The sequence below is a fragment of the Balaenoptera physalus genome (assembly GCF_965194825.1).
Source record: "Balaenoptera physalus genome assembly, chromosome: 6".
NCBI classification, from domain to species: domain Eukaryota; kingdom Metazoa; phylum Chordata; class Mammalia; order Artiodactyla; family Balaenopteridae; genus Balaenoptera; species Balaenoptera physalus.
The window spans coordinates 48,415,268-48,436,617 of record NC_138885.1 but is presented as its reverse complement, the minus strand read 5'-3'; the positions used below and the strand labels follow the sequence as shown (position 1 = coordinate 48,436,617).

General features: G+C 39.0%; 1 pseudogene across 1 annotated transcript; it reads left to right on the top strand.

The window, feature by feature from the left end:
* The first annotated feature begins 7,601 nt into the window (after positions 1-7,601).
* On the top strand, positions 7,602-21,137 carry LOC309662383 (polycomb group RING finger protein 5 pseudogene; annotated as a pseudogene). Its single transcript has one exon. The product of its transcript is annotated as a polycomb group RING finger protein 5 pseudogene (transcript).
* The last annotated feature ends 213 nt before the right edge of the window (positions 21,138-21,350 follow it).

The following is a 21,350-nucleotide window of genomic DNA, read 5'->3' as shown; positions in this document are numbered from 1 at the left end:
AAGTCTGATTATTGATTACATCTAGACATTCTTTCATATGCAACATTTTTTGCCATAAAAAGTGTCTAAGACCAGTCTCCTAGATGATCAAGCAAGTCAGTTCTTCAGATGTCTGATGTCTTTTCATTCTCTATTGCCATTTCTGAAGAAACTCTTTGCTTCTATAAGTACAAACACAACCTCTCTAAAAGCTTCCTCTTTTCATCTTCTCTTATAAATTTGAGTCTCACCCCATGAACTTCGTGAAATCACCTAATATAAAACAGAGCCACAGGAGGATTAACCAAGATGGCGGAGTAGAAGGACGTGCTCTCACTCCCTCTTGCGACAGCACCAGAATCAAAACTGGCTGCTGGACAATCATTGACAGGAAGAACCTGGACTTCACCAAGGAGGATACCCCACGTCCAAGGACAGAGGAGAAGCCACAGTGAGACGGTAGGAGGGGCGCAATCAGAGTAAAATCAAATCCCATAACTGCTGGGTGGGTGACTCACAGACTGGCGAACACTTATACCACAGAAGTCCACCCACGGGAGTGAAGGTTCTGAGCCCCACGTCAGGCTTCCCAACCTGGGGGTCCGGCTACGGGAGGAGGAATTCCTAGAGAATCAGACTTTGAAGGCTAGTGGGAATTGATTGCAGGACTTTGACAGGACTGGGGGAAACAGAGACCCCACTCTTGGAGGGCACACACAAAGTAATGTGTGCATCGGGACCCAGGGGAAGGAGCAGTGACCCTGGGGGAGACTGAACCAGACCTACCTGCTGGTGTTGGGGGGTCTCCTGCAGTGGCGAGTGGTGGCTCTGTTTCACCGTGGGGATAAGGACACTGGCAGCCGAGGTTCTGGGAAGTTCTCCTTGCCGTGAGCCCTCCCAGAGTCTGCCATTAACCCCACCAAAGAGCCTGGGTAGGCTCCAGTGTTGGGTTGCCTCAGGCAAAACAACCAACAGGGAGGGAACCCAGCCCCACCCATCAACAGTCAAGTGGATTAAGGTTTTACTGAGCTCTGACCGCCACAGCAACAGGGAGGGAACCCAGCCCCACCCATCAACAGTCAAGTGGATTAAGGTTTTACTGAGCTCTGACCGCCACAGCAACAGTCAGCTCTACCCACCACCAGAGCCTACCATCAAGCCTCTTAGATAGCCTCAACCATCAGAGGGCAGAGAGCAGAAGCAAGAAAAACTACAATCCTGCAGCCTGTGGACCAAAAACCACATTTACAGAAAGACAGACAAGATGAAAAGGCAGAGGGCTATGTACCAGATGAAGGAACAAGAAAAAACCCCAGAAAAACAACTAAATGAAGTGGAGATAGGCAACCTTCCAGAGAAAGAATTCAAAATAATGATAGTGAAGATGATCCAGGACCTCGGAATAAGAATGGAGGCAAAGATTGAGAAGATGCAAGAAATGATTAACAAAGACCTAGAAGAATTAAAGAACAAACAAACAGAGATGACCAATACAATAACTGAAATGAAAACTACACTAGAAGGAATCAATAGCAGAATAACTGAGGCAGAAGAACGGATAAGTGACCTGGAAGACAGAATGGTGGAATTCACTGCTGCGGAACACACTAAAGAAAAAACAATGAAAAGAAATGAAGACAGCCTAAGAGACCTCTGGGACAACATTAAACGCAACAACATTCGCATTATAGGGGTCCCAGAAGGAGAAGAGAGAGAGAAAGGACCAGAGAAAATATTTGAAGAGATTATAGTCGAAAACTTCCCTAACATGGGAAAGGAAATAGCCACCCAAGTCCAGGAAGCGCAGAGAGTCCCATACAGGATAAACCCAAGGAGAAACACGCCGAGACACATAGTAATCAAAGTGGCAAAAATTAAAGACAAAGAAAAATTATTGAAAGCAGCAAGGGAAAAACGACAAATAACATACAAGGGAACTCCCATAAGGTTAACAGCTGATTTCTCAGCAGAAACTCTGCAAGCCAGAAGGGAGTGGCATGATATACTTAAAGTGATGAAAGGGAAGAATCTACAACCAAGATTACTCTACCCGGCAAGGATCTCATTTAGATTTGATGGAGAAATCAAAAGCTTTACAGACAAGCAAAAGCTAAGAGAATTCAGCACCACCAAACCAGCTCTACAACAAATGCTAAAGGAACTTCTCTAAGTGGGAAACACAAGAGAAGAAAAGGACCTACAAAAACAAACCCAAAACAATTAAGAAAATGGTCATAGGAACATACATATCGATAATTACCATAAACGTGAATGGATTAAACGCCCCAACCAAAAGACATAGACTGGCTGAATGGATACAAAAACAGGACCCATATATATGCTGTCTACAAGAGACCCACTTTAGACCTAGGGACACATACAGACTGAAAGTTAGGGGATGGAAAAAGATATTCCATGCAAATGGAAATCAAAAGAAAGCTGGAGTAGCTATACTCATATCAGATAAAATAGACTTTAAAATAAAGAATGTTACAAGAGACAAGGAAGGACACTACATAATGATCCAGGGATCAATCCAAGAAGAAGATATAACAATTATAAATATATATGCACCCAACATTGGAGCACCCAATACATAAGGCAACTGCTAACAGCTATAAAAGAGGAAATCGACAGTAACACAATAATAGTGGGGGACTTTAACACTTCACTTACACCAATGGACAGATCATCCAAAATGAAAATAAATAAGGAAACAGAAGCTTTAAATGACACAATAGACCAGATAGATTTAATTGATATATATAGGACATTCCATCCAAAAACAGCAGATTACACGTTCTTCTCAAGTGCGCATGGAACATTCTCCAGGATAGATCACATCTTGGGTCACAAATCAAGCCTCAGTAAATTTAAGAAAATTGAAATCATACCAAACATCTTTTCTGACCACAACGCTATGAGATTAGAAATGAATTACAGGGAAAACAACGTAAAAAAGACAAACACATGGAGGCTAAACAATACGTTACTAAATAACCAAGAGATCACTGAAGAAATCAAAGAGGAAATAAAAAAATACCTAGAGACAAATGACAATGAAAACACGACGAACCAAAACCTATGGGATGCAGCAAAAGCGGTTCTAAGAGGGAAGTTTATAGCTATACAAGCCTACCTAAAGAAACAAGAAAAATCTCAAGTAAACAATCTAACCTTACACCTAAAGAAACTAGAGAAAGAAGAACAAACAAAACCCAAAGTTAGCAGAAGGAAAGAAATCATAAAGATCAGAGCAGAAATAAATGAAATAGAAACAAGGAAAACAATAGCAAAGATCAATAAAACTAAAAGTTGGTTCTTTGAGAAGTTAAACAAAATTGATAATCCATTAGCCAGACTCATCAAGAAAAAGAGGGAGAGGACTCAAATCAATAAAATCAGAAATGAAAAAGGAGAAGTTACAACAGACACTGCAGAAATACAAAACATCCTAAGAGACTACTATAAGCAACTTTATGCCAATAAAATGGACAACCTGGAAGAAATGGACAAATTCTTAGAAAGGTATAACCTTCCAAGACTGAATCAGGAAGAAACAGAAAATATGAACAGACCAATCACAAGTAATGAAATTGAAACTGTGATTAAAAATCTTCCAACAAACAAAAGTCCAGGACCAGATGGCTTCACAGGTGAATTCTATCAAACATTTAGAGAAGAGCTAACACCCATCCTTCTCAAACTCTTCCAAAAAATTGCAGAGGAAGGACCACTCCCAAACTCATTCTATGAGGCGACCATCACCCTGATACCAAAACCAGACAAAGACACTACAAAAAAAGAAAATTACAGACCAATATCACTGATGAATATAGATGCAAAAATCCTCAACAAAATACTAGCAAACAGAATCCAACAACACATTAAAAGGATCATACACCACGATCAAGTGGGATTTATCCCAGGGATGCAAGGATTCTTCAATATACGCAAATCAATCAATGTGATACACCATATTAACAAACTGAAGAATAAAAACCATATGATCATCTCAATAGATGCAGAAAAAGCTTTTGACAAAATTCAACACCCATTTATGATAAAAACTCTCCAGAAAGTGGGCATAGAGGGAACCTACCTCAACATAATAAAGGCCATATATGACAAACCCACAGCAAACATCATTCTCAATGGTGAAAAACTGAAAGCATTTCCTCTAAGATCAGGAACGAGACAAGGATGTCCACTCTCACCACTATTATTCAACATAGTTCTGGAAGTCCTAGCCACGGCAATCAGAGAAGAAAAAGAAATAAAAGGAATACAAATTGGAAAAGAGGAAGTAAAACGGTCACTGTTTGCGGATGACATGATACTATACATAGAGAATCCTAAAACTGCCACCAGAAAACTGCTAGAGCTAATTAATGAATATGGTAAAGTTGCAGGATACAAAATTAATGCACAGAAATCTCTTGCATTCCTATACACTAATGATGAAAAATCTGAAAGAGAAATTATGGAAACACTCCCATTTACCATTGCAACAAAAAGAATAAAATACCTAGGAATAAACCTACCTAGGGAGACAAAAGACCTGTATGCAGAAAACTATAAGACACTGATGAAAGAAATTAAAGATGATACCAACAGATGGAGAGATATACCATGTTCTTGGATTGGAAGAATCAACATTGTGAAAATGAGTATACTACCCAAAGCAATCTACAGATTCAATGCAATCCCTATCAAATTACCAATGGCATTTTTTACGGAGCTAGAACAAATCATCTTAAAATTTGTATGGAGACACAAAAGACCCCGAATAGCCAAAGCAGTCTTGAGGCAAAAAAATGGAGCTGGAGGAATCAGACTCCCTGACTTCAGACTATACTACAAAGCTACAGTAATCAAGACAATATGGTACTGGCACAAAAACAGAAACATAGATCAATGGAACAAGATAGAAAGCCCAGAGATTAACCCACGCACCTATGGTCAACTAATCTATGACAAAGGAGGCAAAGATATACAATGGAGAAAAGACAGTCTCTTCAATAAGTGGTGCTGGGAAAACTGGACAGCTACATGTAAAAGAATGAAATTAGAATACTCCCTAACACCATACACAAAAATAAACTCAAAATGGATTAGAGACCTAAATATAAGACTGGACACTATAAAACTCTTAGAGGAAAACATAGGAAGAACACTCTTTGACATAAATCACAGCAAGATCTTTTTTGATCCACCTCCTAGAGTAATGGAAATAAAAACAAAAATAAACAAGTGGGACCTAATGAAACTTCAAAGCTTTTGCACAGCAAAGGAAACCATAAACAAGATGAAAAGACAACCCTCAGAATGGGAGAAAATATTTGCAAATGAATCAACAGACAAAGGATTAATCTCCAAAATATATAAACAGCTCATTCAGCTCAATATCAAAGAAACAAACACCCCAATCCAAAAATGGGCAGAAGACCTAAATAGACATTTCTCCAGAGAAGACATACAGACGGCCACGAAGCACATGAAAAGCTGCTCAACATCACTAATTATTAGAGAAATGCAAATCAAAACTACAATGAGGTATCACCTCACTCCTGTTAGAATGGGCATCATCAGAAAATCTACAAACAACAAATGCTGGAGAGGGTGTGGAGAAAAGGGAACCCTCTTGCACTGTTGGTGGGAATGTAAATTGATACAGCCACTATGGAGAACAATATGGAGGTTCCTTAAAAAACTAAAAATAGAATTACCATATGACCCAGCAATCCCACTACTGGGCATATACCCAGAGAAAACCGTAATTCAAAAAGACACATGCACCCGAATGTTCATTGCAGCACTATTTACAATAGCCAGGTCATGGAAGCAACCTAAATGCCCATCAACAGACGAATGGATAAAGAAGTGGTGGTACATATATACAATGGAATATTACTCAGCCATAAAAAGGAACGAAATTGAGTCATTTGTTGAGACGTGGATGGATCTAGAGACTGTCATACAGAGTGAAGTAAGTCAGAAAGAGAAAAACAAATATCATATATTAATGCATGTATGTGGAACCTAGAAAAATGGTACAGATGAGCCAGTTTGCAGGGCAGAAGTTGAGACACAGATGTAGAGAATGGACATATGGACACCAAGGGAGGAAAACTGCGGTGAGGTGGGGATGGTGGTGTGCTGAATTGGGCGATTGGGATTGACATGTATACACTGATATGTATAAAATTGATGCCTAATAAGAACCTGCAGTATAAAAAAACAAACAAAACAACTAATACTAAACTTTCATTGGGTTATTTGTATGGAAATATGTTAATATAAATGTTTCAGACATTACATGAAATTCCTAAAAATCTTATATTTGTATTTGTATGGAAATATGTATGGAAATATGTTAATATAAATGTTTCAGACATTACATGAAATTTCTAAAAATCTTATATTTGTATTTGTATGGAAATATGTATGGAAATATGTTAATATAAATGTTTCAGACATTACATGAAATTTCTAAAAATCTTATATGTTCTGGTATAATGTTATAAGTAATAATCCTAGTTATTACTTTAAAATGTATATCTCAGAAATAACTAATTTTCTTGTCAACTGCATTATTATGAACTTTCATCAAATCTTTTACCGCGGTCATTTTTAAGTCTTTTGTCATTTACAGACAGTTCTGGGTGTACTCTGATGATTTTGCAAATATGTTCCTATAAAAGGGTTTCATCTTCAAGAAATTCATGGTAAAGACTCTGACAAGTACAGGTTTCTGGTAACTGACTGTACTGCTGAACTGAATGAATAAGCATTTTCATAACTCTGATGAAAAACTGATGAACTCATAAAAGTGCTAACAAAAGATCAAGATGAAAAAAAACAATTAATTACATGGGACTGAGTGAACTGATGAGGATGAGTATAATTTTTGTGACTTTCTCTCTGAATTAAAAAAAAAAAAAAATCCCACAAGGACTCAGAGGCAAAGAATATACAAATCAATTTTCACTGCAAAGTAAAGGAGCTGTTACAGTGGAGGATTACTGGACTGAATGTCAATATTATGACATAGTATGAGTGTGTTTCATGTTTGGTAATTGCAATCATTGTTGCTTTTGTTGTGGTCATCCATGTACAATGCTTGGTGTCAGTCTATTTATCTCTTGTAAAAATAAAATACAGTGTGTGTGTGTGAAAAAAAAAAAAAAAGAAAAAGAAAAAAAAAGTTGTGTCTTCCCTGGCGGTCCAGTGGTTAAGACTCCGCACTTCCACTGCAGGGGACATGGGTTCCATCCCTGGTCTGGGAATTAAGATTCTGCATTCCACATGGCGTGGCCAAAAAAATAAAAAATAAAAAATAAAAAATAAAAAATTAAAATTTTAGTAAAATACAAAAAAAAAAAAAAAAAAAAGAAACACACAGTAGAGAGGCATTCAGATCTGAGTTGATCTCAGGCTTTGCAGTTCTTATGTGTTTGAAGTTCTGTATTGACAAGACTATAAGATGATTTTGCTAATTTCTCACCTTAGAAATAAAATACGAATTGCCCAGCAAGCCTATAAACCATCCGAACATGTACTAAATACCTCATTCATGACTGAATAAAATGTATGACCAAGTTTAAAAAAAAAAAAAAACAGAGCCACAGAAACTTCTTTTCTTTAGTCCAAAGCCCTTTTATCTTTGGAAAGATTGTGTACCAAAATGCCACAATGGACTTATTTTGGGTCATCATGCTGGAATCCCTAATTTGTCATCTTTCAACTCCAGAGTGTTTTCATGGGCCTCTCTGCTCTACTCTATCTTCACCTGTTTCTCTCTAATTTCCTGGCCCTCTACACTTCCACCTTTCTACCAGCTCCTTCTTTTCTTCACTTAAATATCTTCACTTAAATATAAACCCCATTTTTCAAAACAAAACAAATTCTCTACCCTCATCTCCCTCTTCAGCCCCTGTTCTCTCTCACCCTTCCACGGCCAAATTTCTTGAAAGGGTTGCCAGGATTCTATTTTCTCACTTCCTAATCAGCTCTCAGTCTACTCAGATCTTTCTTCTGTCCTCACCACTCTATGCAAAGTTTCACTCTATGACAATGTTCATCATTAACATCATCATTGCTAAATCCAGTTAATAATTTTTAGACCTTACATTTCTTTACACTCAAGAGAACAACTGACCATTCCCTCCTCTGGAAATACTTGTTCTGCCTGGCTTTGTGGCATGACTGTCTCCTGGTTTTTCCTTCTGGTTACACACTCCCTTTTCCTTTACAGCCTCCTGTTCCTCTACCTACCCCTTAGAAGTTGGTGTTCCCAGGGTTCCCTGCACCTTCTTCTATTCTCACACCACACCTACTCCCCAGACACTCCCATCCACTCACATGAATTAAATTCCCAACTAGAGCACTCCACTTCCCATAGAGTAGTGGGGACAAATGCAACATGGATTTCGAGGTAATAGGGACATGAGAAGATAGAAACCTGCCAACCTTTTCAAGAAATACCCTTATGTAAGTAACTTTCAAATCTCTCTCCTGAATTCCAGACCTGTTAAGCTAATTCCTACATCTTCACTCAAACTCATTGTCTTCCCACCCCTCCTCAACACTTGCTTCCAAATTTCAATGAATGGCATCACTATCCACTTATTGAGTAAACCAGTCTGAATGATCTCATTGTCTCCATCTTCTCCCTCATCCTTCCCAGTCACTCAAGTTGTGTTAATTCTAATAATAACAAGTAATATTTTATTGAGTGATTACTATGTGCCAAGGGCTGTGCAAAAAGCTTTTACGTGCATTATGTAGTTGAATTCTTTATTATTCCCATTTTTAGAGATGAGGAAACTTGACCTTAGGGATGTTAACTTGACTAACTTGGCTAACTTGCCAAGTTGTTCACCTAAAAAATATGAAGTGAAAATTCAGAAAGCCATAGTTTTTAACTATTATGCTGTGCAGCCTCCTAAACATTTTTCAAATCTGCATAGCTACATCCCTAAAATAAGTCATTGTCATCATTCATTCATATTCTTTCTCTCTCTCTCTCCACCTTGCTTGGATTTCTAAAACAGACTTTTAACATATCTCCTTGAATTTATTCTGCCTCTATTTCCACACCAAAAGGAAACTGTCAAAACATAAATCTAATCAAGTCATTCCCTGCTTCAAAATCTTTTAATGGTTTTTTATTGTCCTCAGTGGAAAAATTCAAACTCCTTACCATGGTTTACATGGTCCTGTGATTGGACCTCTTCACTATGTCTCTTGCCACTCTGCTTACCCTATACACCAGCTGCACCAAACTTGTTTCACGTGTCCCATGAATTCTAACCACAAGGCCATCAGACTATTTTCTCTGTATGAAATAATCTGCCACACCTACCCCACTGTCTGTGGCTAGATCCTATATTTCCTTCAGTTTGTCACTTCCCTCATCCTCAGCAGACAGGTCAGACTCTTCGGCTATGTGTCCCCACTGTACCTTATACTTCCTCTACTACTCTTTATTTTAATTATTTATTACAATTGTTTTCTTTTCTTAATTTTAAACTCTTTGAGGACAGAGGTAATGTTGCCCATTTTCCATCACATTTCAGTGCCTAGCACAGTGCCCAGTACAGAGTATCTATCCAATAAATACGTATTGGATAAATTAAAAATTCATTAATTAACTGCTATTATTCCCTATTTTCTCCCTCCAGAAGTAGTTACCCCTCCCAAAAAAAGTTATCTGTTTGCCTAGATCAGCAACTCCTGACACCTAATTTTCCATATATCCATGCACTGTGCAAGACATTGCAAGAGGTACACAGATGACCAAGATAGAGTCGCTGCTGACAAAGTCCCAAACAGCTGGGGAAAAAAAGATAAAATATGATTAATTCCAGCAGGATTATGGGTGGTGTCATTTGAAATGAAGCTTTAAGATGGGTACAATATCTATAAATGGAGACGGAGGCAGGGCTCCTAAATATAGACAGAGCCTTAGGAAGACAGCAAAGCTAGAGAATAAGGCCTATGAAAACTTGACTAGCAAGGACTGGGAGGAGTATGAGTAATCTAGAGCTTAGGGAATGACAACCGGGAGTAGATAAACCAGAAAGATATTTTGGAGTCATATCATGAAAGGCCTTGACACCAAGGGAAGAACTGTATACATATTCAGTAGTCAGTGGGGAGCCAACAAACAGTTTCAGCAAAAGAATGACATGATTGGAGCTGGGTTTTATGAATATTTTCTCCCAAGATGTGCAGAATAGACTAAGGCAGGAAGACACTAGAGGTGGGAAAATTCCCACACTTCATCAAATCAAGTTCAAAAATCAATGGTGGGGGGGAGGGGGGCGATGAATTGAGAGATTGGGATTAACATATATACACTACTATATATAAAATAGATAACTAATAAGAACCTACTGTATAGCAAAAGAAAAAATCATGATATCGCTTATATGTAGAATCTAAAAAAAGGTTACAAATGAATTTATCTACAAAACAGAAATAGAGTTACAGACATAGAAAATAAACTTATGGTTACTGGGGGGGGGGGTAAGAGGAGGAGGGATAAATTGGAAGACTGGGATTGACATATATACACTACTATATATAAAATAGATAACTAATATGGACCTACTGTATAGCACAGGGAACTCTACTCAATACTCTGTAATGGCCTCTATGGGAAAAGAATCTAAAAAAGAGTGGATGTATGTATATGTATAACTGATTCACTTTGCTGTACACCTGAAACTAACACAACATTGTAAATCAACTATATCCCAATAAAAATTTTTAAAAATCAATGGTAAGAAGCACCATTGTTTGATTTAGCACTGAAAAGGGAACATAAATGTACAAGATGGAGAACCTATTAACAAACTGAAAGTGAGGAATGTGGTCTCTGCTCTTGAGGAGCTTCAAAGCAGAGAGTGTGATAAAGAATTAAAGTGTGATGGGGGAAACACAGAATGGAAGAACAAACAAGAGTCTAAAACTTGGCACTGGTCTAGGAAGGGAGAAAAACCTTTCCTACAAAACTGAAATACAAAGCAATTCTTATACAAATTGGTAGTCTGAATCACACTATCAGTGTGATCCAAAATATCTCAGAGAATTTAAGAAAAAGGACAAAAGAGACACCGTAGAGTTGGAATTTATACAACTTGGCAAACAGTTTGATGTGGTGGGGGATAAAGGAGAGAGAGAGGGCAAAGTGACTAAGAGTTTATCCACAAGGACCAGGCAGACAGAGAAGTCAGGAGTAGATACTGTTCAGGAAGGGACATGAGTGTAGTTTTGTACAGCTTGCACATCAATTTTCCACTGGGATACCCAGGTGAAAGTTTATAACAGGAAAATGGAAACGCAGATTAAGAATTTAGGATTACATTGTTAAAAAATCAAATCCTGTATGTTGTTGCTTATTGGCTGGATACAAATGCACAGAAAAATCTGTATAATAACACATGTCCCACCCTCTAAACCCAAGAGACACAGCAGATGTTGTAAGAGTAGATGTTGGTGGGGAGAGGAAATTTCATGTTTTACTCTTTATATATTTATGTTATTTGAATTTTTATAATGATCATGTGCTCAAGTATTCTGTAATTTTATAATCTTTGATTTAAAATATTTGGCGCTAGAGACATAGATCGCGATATCCCTGGCATAAAAATGATAGTAGAAAATGCAGGAGAGGATACAACTGGACAAAGACACAACTATAAAACGATAAAATAAGTGGTCTAAGGATTAAGTTTGGAAACATAGAGTTAGACGAAGACAAGACCAACAAACGAAGAAAATATCTGCCCAAAAAGTAAATGGAAAACAAATAATATGAAACATCACATAAAATAAAAGAGAAGTTGGGGGAGGAAAACAGAAACAAATTACTATGTGTCACGGGTTCAAGCCCTGGTCTGGGAAGATCCCATATGCCGCGGAGCAACTAGGCCCGTGAGCCACAATTGTTGAGCCTGTGCATCTAGAGCCTGTGTTCCGCAACAACAGAGGCCGCGATAATGAGAGGCCCACGCACTGCGATGCAGAGTGGCCCCCACTTGCCGCAACTGGAGAAAGCCCTCGCACAGAAACGAGGACCCAACACAGCCATGGATAATAAATAAATAAATAAATAAAATTTAAAAAAAAATTACTATGTGTCAGACACTGTGTTAATGAGAGAACAGAGATAGCTGTCATTTACTGAGGATTCCTTATTCATCAGAAACATGCTCAGAACTTTATAGTAATAATTTCATTTTATATTCCTAAGAAACCTGAAGGTATAAAAGTTCTCATTTGGAGATGTGGAAACTAAGGCTCAGAGAGGTTCAAATTTAAGATTTCATAGCTAGTTTAGTTGAAGAGTCCAAGTTCAAAGCCGGTTCTAAATTCAGAGACCTTGCTCGGAGTTCTGGCCATTTGCTTTTACTTGGAAGCAAGGAGTATCAAAAGCTATACAGAAGTAGTGAAAATGATAATTAACAGAAGAGGATTAAATTGAGTGTTTATAAAATACTTACTGATTTTTGTGACCAGTATTTCTGAGACCCACATTTCAGTGAGTGAAGGGAGTGAAATCCAACCACAAGAAAGTAAAATGCAAATAAAGCCTTGGCAGTTACAGGAGTAAGAGTAATTTTTTAATGTGCCATTAAAGAGAGGATTGTTTATGGTTAAAGAAGTAAGAGAGGGGGCACAATTAATGAAGTGATGTCCTGGAAGAAGAGATGGGGTCATACCATAGATGGAAGGTCTAGGCTTGGAAGATATTGCCTCCTGAGAGAAAGAAGTAAGAAAGAGAAAGACAGAATGAACCTCAGTGGAATGAATTGAGAGCTTCTACTGATGACTTCAAACCAGAGAGGCTAGTATAGAATTGGAGGCTTGAGGAATATGGAGAAGATTTTAAACAATCACTGTGAGAAATATGATAGAAAGTCAACAACAACCTGTGATCAAAAAGTTGCTGAATGGTAGAATGAAGCTGAAAGTAGCAGGGATATTATAGGTACATTTATCCAGATTTTTAACTTTATTTTGCAATATACAATAGTCTAATACTCTAGGGAGTAGCCTATAGGACTTAAAAAGTTCATCGTTACAAAATAGGTGGTAAAGCCAGAAATCAGATATGGATCTAGAGTTTATCAGGCTTTAAATGAAGCCCTTGTTCTGTAACTTGCTACCTCTGTAGTGTTGGGAATTTTATTTCACCTCTAAGTCTCAAATTTTAAGTCTGAGGAATCAAGACAGTAACAGTGCCTATCCTCCTAATTTGTTGTGAGAAAAGAGTGTTTGCACAACAGAGTATTTAGCACTCAATATTATAATCAAAATTAAGTAAAGGGAGAACTGAGAGAAGTATATCAAAGGACTAAAAGAAAAGATGAGGCCAGGAGCTAGTTAAGGATGAATGATGGAGTAGAAGAGGAAAAAGACGAGGTCGTGGTTAGAAGAGGAAATTTCAAAATTTGAGATCTTGCAGGCAATGCAGGTTTTTTTTTTTGTTTTTTTTTATAAATTTATTTATTTATTTTTGGCTGTGTTGGGTCTTCGTTTCTGTGCGAGGGCTTTCTCTAGTTGTGGCGAGCGGGGGCCACTCTTCATCGCGGTGCGCGGGCCTCTCACTATCGCGGCCTCTCTCGTTGCGGAGCACAGGCTCCAGACGCGCAGGCTCAGTAGCTGTGGCTCACGGGCCCAGTTGCTCCGCGGCATGTGGGATTTTCCCAGACCAGGGCTCGAACCCGTGTCCCCAGCTTTGGCAGGCAGATCCTCAACCACTGCGCCACCAGGGAAGTCCCGGCAATGCAGTTTTGACTGATGTTTGACTAAGTTCAAACCAGGTAATTAAGTAATTTTTTTTAATGGAGGCCACTGGAACTGAGGCATCTGAGAATCTGGAAAGGGAGTATAAAGATGTTCCCAAGGGAGGTGCTTCAGGACTGGTAATAGAAAGAGAGATCAGTGATGCAGTAAATCATTAAGAATGGTAGGGAAATCTCTATATGTTGTTTATAGGTGGCTGAGACAAGGAATAAGAAAAAAATGATGTAAAGGAAACTCAAAACAAGAAATTATTAAGGGAGAGCAAAGAATATATAAATTGTCTTTCTGGAAATAGAACATAAGAAAAGTATTGTCAAGAATTTTGAAGGGTTCTGAGATTTAACCCTACTTGCAAGCAGCAAATTAGCTGTCACACACAGCTTCATGGGTACTGGCAGAAGAAACAAGATTCCTTTATATCTATACATATAGATATATATAGATACAGATATCTAAAGATATATAGATAGTTTTATGGCAATAGTAGTAGCCAGAGTATTATCATTTTCTTGTGTCATTTCAGGACATGCAATTCCCTCATGGGGATATGAAAAGGGCAACACCTGCACACTCAGCAGGTTGGAAATGCAGAAGAGGAACCCTGAGCTTTGGGAACCCAAACCTTTTGTGATGAGCCTGCCCTTTGTTCTGAAGGGAGACACTATCTTATCTTCCAAGGCTGTTTGTTACACAAATATCCTTGAAAAGATAGTCTAGACAAAGGCAGCCAGTGCCTCTACTCACAAGATATGCAGAAACACAAGAGACCTGTGGAAAACTGTCTCCTAATAAGTATTTTCTACTGGAAAGGAAATATTATCAGACAAGAAAACAGCTTTTAATTAATGCAAGGAGATAAAATTAGAGTCGCCATAGTTATACAAGTTTAATGTCTTTTCATGACAATTCCTTCTCCTAGGGATTTTTTTTCTTTAAACTAGTATGTTAGAGCTTGGGGCTTCTTAGAGGCTTCTACCTCCTTGGTTCCCACACTCATTCTCACCTGTAAGACTCAGTGTTTCGCAGGCTCCCTGTCTATTTATTCAGCGACTAAAATCATAAAGCATGCTGCTTCTAATTGTAGAAAAGTTATTTGCTACTTACAGAATTCTGGCATTGATATATCACTCCCTTCTACTATTTGTTCATTTGTGTATTAATTACCCCCAGCTCTTAGGCTCTCACAAGAAACACATTTCTTGAAAACTTCCAAAACTGACATGGAAATTCTGTTTATCTGAGAGTTAATACAAAAGACTAGAACTGAGTTGTATATGCTTCTTCATGAAGTGAACGACTAGGGATGGTGGAAATTCAGAAAAAGAAAGCATTATTATACATTTGAAAAATCACATATTAAAAGCAACCTACCAGCATCTTCTTTGATCATATAAAATATTTAAAATGATTCCACAGCAACTGAACTTACCTGTAAATAATTTTACCCATGTGATACCATGAGTTTTGAGCTTTGCAAAACACAGCATTTTTCACTGCATAATACCAGAAAATCCCTGAGAAAGTGAAGGTTTGGTCACAAATCCCTATATAATCTGCTTTGTGAAAAACATCTGGGTTTTTATGATCATCTGCTGCTAAGCACTGAATGGGCCCAATGTCTAAAAGATTGACAGTGTTTTACTTTTTATTTGGAACAATACTGTCAGCTCCTGTTATATTTCTTACCCTTCCAGAAAAAGGCTAAGAATAAAAATTAAACTTTACTATTTCCTTTAGGCAAGGGCAGTTTCCTTTTTATACAGGCAATAATAATGGCAACTGTTCCCATAGCCTGACATAGTATGCCAGGTGTCAGAGAAAAACCAGACCCTGACAGTAGTTTAAACAATAAAAAAAGATTGTTATTCAGGACTACTGCAATAGGAGAAAAAATATCTCAATATAGAACTGGGCTCCATTCTGAATGCAGCAACTTAAAAACTGGAATTTATAGCCTAGGAGAAGAGGAGAGTGGTCTGTGGATGAAAAATTAACTCAGAGGGTAGCATAATTCTTGCTACACCAACCTAACAGGATTCTTGCTGAAGGCAGGTAAGGGTGATCAGACATCACCAGGGAGATGGTGGGTGATGAGAAATTTGATCACCTGTCAAGAGTGATCAGATATCAAGAGTGGAGTATTCTGGCTAAACTGACTTGACAGGATTCTTGCTAAAACTAGACTTTACAAGGATGGAGACAGAGGCCGAAGGGTCAGGTTAGTCGAGCAGAGGGCTCAAAAGAGCATGACTATAAAGTTTGGTCAAGGAGAGAATCGTCACAGTCACTCATTTCACCCTCACAATAATACCTTAAGGCATATGCTGTTAATTTCCCATTTTAAAGATGTGGAAACTGAGGCACAGAGAGGTTAATGACTTGCCCAAGGTCCCATGCCTGGTAGGATGTAAAACCAGGGTTTTTTTTAATTGAAATATAGTTGAACTACAATATTATATTAGTTTCAGGTGTACAACGTAGTGATTCGATATTTTTATAGATTACGCACCATACAAAGCTACTACAAAATTATGGACTATATTCCCTGTGCTGTACATTACACCCATGTGACTTTTTTATTTTATAACTGGTCATCTGTACCTCTTAACCCCTTCACCTATTTCGCCCATCCCACCCACCCCCTCCCCTCTGGCAACCACTAGTTTATTCTCTGTATCTGTGAGTCTGTTTCTGCTTTTAAAGCCAGGATTTGAATCCCGGCAGTCTGGTTTTAGACTTTGTGTGCCTTGCAAGGACGGTACTACTAATAGTGACATTTATTGAGCAATGACCATGTTCCAGTATGTTCCAGTCACGGGGCTAATTGATTTGCATGCTTGATCTCACAGAAGTCTGAAAACAACTCTGTAAATTTGGTTTTACTATTATTCCCATATTACATATGACAAAACTGAGGCTTCAGGAGGTCAACATAGGTCATATAGCAAGTAGCAGTGGTCATATAACTATTGGGAGCAAAGGTGGGATTTAAACCCAAGGGTTTTTTTCTTTTTTTTCACTCCAGAGCCCATATTCCAAGCTTTCTCTTTCTAATCTTTTTTTTTTTCAGTTATTAAATATGTATAGAGCTTCTAGTAGGCACTGTGCAAGCAGTAGGGCTAGAAGAGCAGGAAAGACCAACCCTGCCTTCCCAGAGTTTAGTCTATGGGAAAGATAAGCAACCTTTGGCAATTGCAATCTAGAAGAATAGATGCTGAATAGGACTAGTTACAGGTGCTGTGAGAGTAGAGAAGAGGCACCTAACCCTGGTTTGAGGGACTAGAGTAGGCATCTCAGAAGTCACAGAAGGCATGGAGAGCAAGCAACATCTAAGCACAGGTCTGTCTCACCAAAAAAAAAAAAAAAACAAAAAAAAAAATGTGGAATGGGCAGGGGTTGGCCAGGTGGCTAAATTGAGGGAAATATGTTCCAAGCTGAGGAAAGAGCCTATGCAAAGACTTCAAGGTCAGTATGAACAGAGCACAGGGTGAAAAGGAACACAACTGTGATGTGCTGGAGAGGTAAGAAGGGATAGGATCATGAAGGGTCTTGTTGGCCACTGATGAAATTCACACTTAATTCTAAGAGCAGCAGGAAACCAATGAAGAGTTCAAGCAGGAAAATAACATGGTTCAATTTGCATACTGGGATGACCTCTCAGACTGCATCATGAGGACTAGTTATCTGGAAGGAGAGCAAGACTGATAGAAGGAAGGCCAATTATGAGATGGTCAGGAATACAGACAAGTGGGCAAGTGGAAGTTACAAGAGTGAGACGTAAGTGGTTTTGAAAGTGATTTCCCAAAGTAATTCAAAATTTCTAGGACTTGGGACTTCCCTGGTGGCACAGTGGTTAAGACTCTGCCTGCCGATGCAGGGGACACGGGTTCAAGCCCTGGTCGGGGAAGATCCCACATGCTGTGAAGCAACTAAGCCCGTGAGCCACAACTACTGAGACCGCCCGCCACAACTACTGAAAGCCCGCACGCCTAAAGCCCGTGCTCCGCAAGATAGAGAAGCCACCGTGATGAGAAGCCCGCATGCCACAACGAAGAGTATCCCCCGCTCACCAAAACTAGAGAAAGTCCGCACACAGCAAAGAACACCCAATGCAGACAAAAATAAAATAAATTTATTAAAAAAAAAAAATTTCCAGGACTTGGTAATTGGTAGGGCTGTCAGAGGAGGAATCAGATGACAAGCAGATATGCAGCTTGGAAATCTATTCAAAAAGGAAGGCAATATAAGAGAAAGAGCAGGCTTAAGAGGGAAAATAATTATTTCTGTTTGAGAAATGCTGAGCTGTATGTGCTCATGAGACACCCAGATGGACAAGTTGCTTGCGTGGATGGTAAGATTGGAGCTCAGGAAGTTCTGGAGATAAAGATGTGCGAACCATCCTCATGCAAATAATAGTTAAAGCATTAGGGCTTATGAGATCACCCAGAGAAAGTGTGCAGAGGAGGGAGGAAAGTAAGAATGGGAGACCAGTCTTTAAAAGTTAAAAGAGAAGATTTCCAAGAGACTGGGAAAGACTGGCCTGAAAGATGGGAGGAAAGCCAGGTGTGGGCATCACAGGGGTCAGGAGAAAAGATTTCAAGAAGGAAGGAGGGACCACCATGTCAAAAACTGAAAGGACAAGTAAAAGAGGACTAAAATTAGGTCCCGTGGGTTCACCAAAAGAATAGATTTTTGTAGCTGACAAGAAGCTGCTAGAAGACAACTACACTCCTGTCTTTTATAGAGCTTTGAAGAATTTATGCTAATCTCCTGAGTTTGGGGGATGTGTATGAGTGAAGGCCTCAGGGAGCAGCAAGAGGAGAGAGTGAGAGTATTCAGATTAAAAAAGAGTTTGGAGGTGGTCCAGTGGTTAGGGCTCTGGGCTTCCACTGCAGGGGGCATGGGTTCAAACCCTGGTCAAGGAACCAAGATCCCACATGCCTTGCAGTGCAGCCAAAGAATCACGAGACAGCTTGATTCCTCTACTCTGCTCTTCACATGTGTGAGGATACAACCGTGGTCTGCCACCCACAAACCAGAAGAAGGCTCTCGCCAGCACCCAACCGTGGTGCCTCCCTGATCTCAGACTTCCAGCCTCCAGAACTATATGGGAAAGCAGAACCACCAAAAGGAGTGATGACCAGCAATCTCATGAGAAGTCTGGATTTTATTTCTCATGCCTCAGGACATCCAGTTGGGAACGCCACACCAGCTCCTGGGATCAGACTTTCATCCACTTAATACCCCTGTTTGCCTGAACTACTAGAGCCAGTCCTAGCTAACCACGAATGGCTACCCAGAGGAAACACCTGGTGAAAGATTTCAATCCTTACATCAATCCTTACATTTCAATCCTTACCTGCTATATCTGTAGAGGGTATCTGATCAAGCCAACTACAGTGACGGAATGCCTCCATACCTTCTGTAAGACTTGTATTGTCCAGCACCTTGAAGACAGCAATGATTGTCCAAGGTGTGGCAACCAGGTTCATGAGACAAACCCGTTAGAAATGTTGAAGTTGGATAACACATTAGAGGAAATTATATTTAAGTTTGTCCCTGGACTACAAGAATAAGAACTTGAGTGGGAGTCTGAATTTTGGAAGAAAAACAAGCCTCAAGAAAATGGACAAGATAATACTTCAAAAGTTGACAAACCTAAAGTAGATGAAGAAGGTGATGAAAATCAAGATGATAAAGACTATCACAGAAGTGACCCACAGATTGCTATATGTCTAGATTGTTTACGAAATAATGGACAATCAGGGGACAATGTAGTAAAGGGTTTAATGAAGAAATTCATTTGGTGTTCTACACATGTAACTGTGGGAACTATTAAAAAATTTTTAAGTTTAAAACTAAAACTTCCAAGTTCTTATGAGTTGGATGTGCTGTGCCATGGTGAAATTATGGGGAAGGATCATACTATGGAGTTCATCTACATGACAAGATGGAGACTAAGAGGCAAAAACTTTCGGTGTCTGAACTGCTCAGGTTCACAAGTCTGCCCTCAGGATGGCCCTTTGTATCAGTCATACCCCCATACCCCATGGTATTGCAGTATCGACCAAGAATTGATTTTGGTTAGACCACGAGGCCTAGATCCCACTGAACGAATCCTGCACTATGTGTTTACTCATCGACAGACTGCACAGTGAATGGTGTGTGGACTGGAGGGACACAACCAGATTTTCAGCATGCGAATAAGGCTGTTGTCTGTCTCTAGATTGTCAATTGCATTTATGTTGTTTCTATTAAGAGCAAACCAAGTGCCATTCTGCTACTGAACCATCTGCATAAGGTATCTGTGCTGTCTCACAGTGTACAAGTCATGGTTGAAATCAGTTAGGTGTGCAGCCACGATTCAGTCTTCTGAATATTTTGCTTGCCTGTTCTAAGACTCTTCTAATGCTTGATTACACTAGTAATATGGCTCAATCTTTGTGGTGTTGCTGTTTTCACATACTTACTATTTGATTAATTCTTGTTTAAATAGAGTACTGTACAAGGAACTAATAATTATTATATCTTGAAATTATTCTGTATGGGAAATATATTCAGAAAAGTGGTCCTTGAGCCACTGTCCTGTTTTTAAAAAAAAGAGTTTGGAGGTCAAAGCAAGGACACAAGCACTGCCTGGAAGCAAGTTTGTGTAGAGACTAATACTGTGCGGTTGTCTAGATTGGGTTTACCTTCTTTGCCTCATCAATAAAGCAGGTTGTTGTGAGGTTTAAGAGAGCTAATTGGTGTAATAGGTTTAAACAATGCTTGGTACACAATAAGCATACTGTGTTAGCGCCTCTTAATATCTCCTTATTTTCTGGGGTCTCTGTAAACCTTCAGAATTCTGATGAAATCTTTGAGAAGATGAGCCCCTAGTACCAACTGAGATTGGATTCTCTCCAATCTGGCAAAAAAAATTTAAAAAGTGTTTAGAGGTAGACTTATGTTGATCCAAAAGAAAAAGGGGGGAAGGGTAGAGAGGACTGGCTATGTCACTGCAGGAAGCAATGAAGTCTGTGAAAATGGACCAGGCCTTGGAAACTACCTGTGGCCCACAACCTAGTTTATAAATAAAACAGCCACACCCATACTATTACGTATGGCTGATTTCATGCTACAATAGCAGGGCTGAGTAGTTGCAACAGAGACGGTATGGCCCTCAAAGCTTAAAGTATTTAGTATCTGGCCCTTTACAGAAAAAGTTGCCAACACTTGGTATAGTCAATACTTTCAAAATATTATGAAAGCACTATAGAGAAAAAAGTTAAAGCACTTGGTAATTTAATTTACTGTAAATTCTATATAAATTAGTTGTATGATTTGGCTGCTCAAAAGTGAAATTAAACCATAGTTGGATTGCTACAAATATAGGATCCAGAATGATGGAGCAGATAGCTGACCAAGCTGGAAATATTATGCTAAGCTAGAAGCAGTACTATTGCAATCTAGAGCAGCACCATCCAAAAGAACTTTCTGCAAAGATGAAAATGTTCTTAAATCTGCACTGTCCAATACAGTAACTGCCAGCCACCTGTGGACACTGTTTGAAT